This window comes from Henckelia pumila, chromosome 1 (genome assembly GCF_033568475.1).
Source record: "Henckelia pumila isolate YLH828 chromosome 1, ASM3356847v2, whole genome shotgun sequence".
Taxonomy (NCBI): domain Eukaryota; kingdom Viridiplantae; phylum Streptophyta; class Magnoliopsida; order Lamiales; family Gesneriaceae; genus Henckelia; species Henckelia pumila.
Window position 1 is genome coordinate 162,860,167 of NC_133120.1, and position 6,015 is coordinate 162,866,181.

Consider the following 6,015-nt stretch of genomic DNA (forward strand, 5'->3'; position numbering starts at 1 on the left):
AGGCTTGGGAGAGAAGATTTCTTCTTTCTTTTCTTCCTTTTATTTTTATTTTTGAATTATTGTTTTTAATTATTGAGTAGTTTATTTTCAACCATGACGGCGTGATTGGGCCGAACAAATTCATGTAGAAAACTTGGATGTTTGTTTGGGATTTTTCAGAGTTGATTTTATTTTATTGATTGTTAGATTTATATTTATCTTGTGAATAGTCTGATCAACTGTTTGCTTGCATGTTAATCGATTTCAAGTCGACAGAGGAGGTATTGATTTTGATCACTATGATAATTAACATATTGTAAAATCGACTAGAAATAGAATTCGGTTTCAGTGTGCGGTTTGGGTGTAAACTGAATTTTCACAAATATTTAATGCATTCAAATTTGATTAAAATTACGAAAGATTAGTTCATCAATATTTGAATAGATTTGATTGTTCTAGAAATAGTCATTTGAACAAATTAGGAGAATTCCCGTGAATTAATAATAAATCTGAGTCCTAAATCGACTACATGTTACAAGATTTGTTCGGTACCTACGTGTGTCTTGGTTGTCTTTATTTTAATTATTTTTATCTTTAGTTATTTTTATTCGTATTTCTTAAGCAGTTTTTATTTTATATTTTTATTTTATTTAATTCAAAATATTTTCTATTATTTTGTCTAGATTAAGTAAAATAATTAAATCTTGAAAATTGACAACAGTCCCTGTGGGATCGATACTTGGACTCTCAGTCCACTTTACTATTACTTGACCTGGTGCACTTGCCAGTAGATTTTTATCAAACCGATTTAGCCGGTCAAGTTTTTGGCGCCGTTGCCGGGGACTGTTTAGTTAATATTAGGATAGATTATTTTCTTGAAACTAGAAATTTTTTTTTTGCATTATTTTTTTATTTTTAATTATTAATTATTTTTTTCTTACTTGTGAGGTACTTGGAGATGGATCATCGACAGGTGTTCACAAGGTTTGGCCAACAATACTCGGAGCCTTTCCATGCTGCTTAGGGGAGATTCAATGATTTGGCTAACATGTTTAGATGTCATGATTTTTCGAACTACACTCTAATTCAAATTTTTTATGGTGGTTTGGATGAGATTACAAGAAGTTGGGTAGATTCTGGAGCTTTGGCCACTGGCAGTCACTTGTTCAGCAGAGATGAAAACAGTGCGATGCACTTGTTAAATGATATGGAAGATTTCGACTACCATTGGCATTGTGATCCTTCACTGCAGGGTTGGAGTCACCAATATCCTCCAGATATCGACTCTGAAAATTTTTCGAACCAACCATCGGAGCGTCAAGAAGAGTGTGTAGGGTATTTTGAGGATCATGTGGCTCAGTTGGAGAATATTTTGCGGCAACAGACAGAGACAAATCAATTCTTAGAAAGCCGTATCAAGTCTTGGAGTCATTTGGATGAACAGATTGCGCTTCTTAGAGAACCAATTTTTGAGATCTGCCAAAAGAGTGAACTAACTGAGCCAGCGCATGAAGAAATAATTTTTTGAGGAATTTTCTTGTGAAGAAGAGCCAATAGTGGGCTTGGAGGAGGAAGAAACATACAAGGCTACAGATTTTACCTCGTCAATGGTCATTCCATGTACATCGTTAGAAGATTATTTCTTGCCATTGACGCCACCTCCAAAATATTCCATCCTCCATGAGCTTCAGCCTGCAATCCGAGTCTCCTTCCGAACTGATCAGTTCCGACTGAGTGTTATTGGACCGACGAGTTTCCCATGCTTATATCACGCCAAGCTTGAGGGCGAAGGAAATCAAGACCCATACGTAGAGTCGTATGATTCTTACTATGGGCGGCAGCCGCTCTTTGATGGTTGCTTCTGCATAGTCGGGCTGTAGACTATAAACTTAGTGCTTACTGGGAGGCAACCCAGAGTTCTTTCCCTATTTTTTTTATTTTATTCTTGGTTTTTTTTTTATTTAATTTTTATTTCTTTCCCATTCCAGTTTGCCGAGCCTGCCGATATACACAGTTTGTTGCTTCTGTTCCAGCTGATACTGTCAAGAAGGAAGAGGATGAATCGAAAACCAGGGGAGTGTTATTTTTGTTCTCATTGTGTTTTTTGTTCGTCTTTGCATTTGTGTGTTTGTTATGCATTCTGTTCATTGTTTTGAAGCATTGAGGGCAATGCTTTGGATAAGTATGGGGGGGTGGGGGGGGGGGGGTTTGGTAGAATAGTTTACTTGCATTGTTTGTGTTGCATCTGTCATGTTTCGTGTTTGTTTTCATATTGTTTGTTTAAGTTCGTTTGTGTTGTCTTGCATGAGTAGGATGAGTCATGGTAGTCAATGATGATGAAGTTTATTTGAAAAAAAAAAATTTGAAAAATTTTGCCTTTTCTTGACTGGACATGAGAAACTGTAGGTTGAACCATGAATATTTTTAAGCACTAATGTTAGACCAGTGAATTGTAGCGAAAGATTTGATGAAGTTTCTGTCTGTTTGACCATTGCACGACAATAGGTGATTTGTGGATCTTGATTGTGTTTTATGAATTTTGATGAGGCCCTAATAAGACACTTATGATCTTGGGCGCACCTAGAGGAAAAAAAAATTATTCAATTCCATCCGGGCCTTGAAAGGATTAAAATCCTAAAAAAAAAAGATTAAATTTAAGGCTAAGTATGCGGATTAAATGGTATTGATGCTCCATCCGGGCTATAGACGAGGGGATTAGAAAGAAAAAATAGAATGATTTTTCGTATCCTAGCCAGTTATAGCTAAGTCAGCGGGTAATTATTGGGGCTAAATCAATACCTCGTGCAAAATCCGGAGGTGTGTAATTTATTATCTCAAGAGAGGTGGGTTTGTCTAGAGGTCGTTGGAAGGAATGTTCACTTGAAAAGTGAAACTTGCACTAATTTGTCACAGGTCGCTAAGCAGATTTGAGACGAATTCGGTCTAAGTTGCATGAAACTGGAATGACATTTCACACACACACGTTCACATTAAACCGAAAGTGTATTATGAAAAGTTGAGAGCATGTTTGTGTTTTTGGTTTTGTGATTGAACTTCTCGGAGGCTTTGCACATTTATGAATCGTCCTCACTTATGTTTTTGTTTGCATGTTATTTTTTCATGTCTTGTTCGAGGCGAGCAAGGTTTAAGTATGGGGGTGTTGATAAGTGCATTTTGTATGCATTAGTTCATGATAGATTTATGTCTATTTTGTGTGAATTCATATTATTTTTATGTGTTTTTATGTGTTTTAGTGCATGTGTGTGTATTTCACTCCTTGGGTTAATTTTGTAGGAAAATATATTTTTGAAGAGTGAATTACGGACCAGCTTTGTTCAAAAAATCAAATTTAATTTTAGATAGCTCCAAATCCGATCTACACCGTTCAGATTAAATTTCAAGATGTTTGGAATCTTCTGTCCAAATTTCAGCTCAATCCGACGGCTATATCTTGAGATATGAATTTCTGAAAATCATCGCTCGGTGCAGAATTTTTGTACTGCGCGCGCGCGAGAATCAAGCTCGCGCGCGCGCGAGTTTCGTGTCCAAGCCTCTGTTTTTATGTGTTGCACGCGTGCGAGGCCTATGCCGCACGCGCGCGCATGTTCGGGGGTCATATGTGTTCCGAAAAATCCTTGGTTTGAGAGGAAATTAACTGGTAGGCGTTCCGGACCATATATATACAAGATATAACATATTTTTGAGGGTTTCGAAGTTCCAGAACGCGCACAACACAGAGGAGACGGCTACAAGGCTTGGGAGAGAAGATTTCTTCTTTCTTTTTTTCTTTTTATTTTTATTTTTGAATTATTGTTTTTAATTATTGAGTAGTTTATTTTCAACCATGACGGCGTGATTGGGCCGAACAAATTCATGTAGAAAACTTGGATGTTTGTTTGGGATTTTTCAGAGTTGATTTTATTTTATTGATTGTTAGATTTATATTTATCTTGTGAATAGTCTGATCAACTGTTTGCTTGCATGTTAATCGATTCCAAGTCGACAGAGGAGGTATTGATTTTGATCACTCTGATAATTAACATATTGTAAAATCGACTAGAAATAGAATTCGGTTTCAGTGTGCGTTTTGGGTGTAAACTGAATTTTCACAAATATTTAATGCATTCAAATTTGATTAGAATTACGAAAGATTAGTTCATCAATATTTGAATAGGTTTGATTGTTCTAGAAATAGTCCTTTGAACAAGTTAGGAGAATTCCCGTGAATTAAGATTAAATCTGAGTCCTGAATCGACTACATGTTACAAGATTTGTTCGGTACCTACGTGTGTCTTGGTTGTCTTTATTTTAATTATTTTTATCTTTAGTTATTTTTATTCGTATTTCTTAAGCAGTTTTTATGTTATATTCTTATTTTATTTAATTCAAAATATTTTCTAATATTTTGTCTAGATTAAGTAAAATAATTAAATCTTGAGAATTGACAACAGTCCCTGTGGGATCGATACTTGGACTCTCAGTCCACTTTACTATTACTTGACCTGGTGCGCTTGCCAGTAGATTTTTATTAAACCGATTTAGCCGGTCAACCACCCACGCGAGGGGGCACGGGGCCATGCCCAACCTTCATGGGTTGGGCAGTCCCTTTAAAAAAAAGTTTATTTCCTTTTCATTTTGAAATCCTAAATCCATGATTATGATTATTTAAAGCATATTAAACATTTTTAATGAGTACCTATTTTCAAAGTTTCAAGTTTTTGAAGTCAAGAACGGAAACAAAGTCTCCGCGTGGATCGATTTAGCTAAAGTAGTGCATTTATATGCACTCATCCTCACAAAAGTTATGTTCATTATGTAAGCATAAATTTTATGAAATGTTTATGAAAGTTTATGAGAAGGTTATGATGATGATGTTATGTATGCATGCAAAATTTTTGATATCTTGTGTGTACTTGTGCTAGAAAATACGGGATTGGTGTCCTGGGATGAGTTTCGAGAAGGGCCTTTCCAAAAGAATGAAAGTTAAGAGACACAAGGCCGATACGGTACGCATATTAGCACAAAGCTGATATGAGTTGTATCATTATTTGCTTGTTGTACAACGACCGTGATCACGGGACCCCAAAGGCTCTAATGGTCGCCAGATTTTCACATTTTACATCACCCCAAAAATTAAATAATGAAGTTATTTGTTATGCATGAATGTCCAAGCATGTTTTTAAGAGATTACTGCGTACATTATATTTTTTCATTGTACTTTTTGAGTCTTTTGACTCACTGTACTTGAATGGTGCAGGTGAGAAAGACTTACTTCATGAGCCTGAGTTGGGACAAGACACGGAGTGAACAATAAAGCAAGTGGTTGCATGCGAAGGCCGTGAGGTACCGTTTTGAGAATAGTTTCATGATTTGGAACAATGTTTCTTTTCGAGTATGGTTTTGAAACAAGTTTAATTTATTTGGCACGTGAATGTTTTTGAACGCATATTTGCATGATTCCTTTCATGTTTAAAAGAAAAATTTTATTTCCGCATACTTTATTCTTTAAAAAACACGTAAGTTTAAGTGATATCTCATTAGGGGACATCACATGATCCTTCGTTCGGAGCTTCCAAACACACTTCGGAACTTTCGATCGTCCTTCCAAACTCCCTCTATCGAATGTGTATCTCTGATTGAACAACACACTGCTGCCAACACAGTTCGGAGCTTCCGAACTTTCTCAAGTCCAATCACCAATCAAAACCCATATCATGTATGACTGTCAGAAGATCGGAGCTTCCGATCTGCAGTTTGGACCTTCCAAACTGCTCTGTAATTCCGATTAACAACACTGGATTCCAAACTAGTTCGGTGCTTTCAAACTGTTCTTCAGAGCTTCCGAACTGTCCCAACAATTGAAACCTTTGGAAACATTTTTGATCGTCCTGAATCCGATTTTCAACTCCTTAAGCCCAAACTCCTTTATCATGTTTAGGAAGTAGATTAACTTAATTAGGAGTCGGGCTACTACATAACTTCTCCCTTTGAGATCACATATCTCACAAATTTCATCTTTACATCTATATGCTTTGA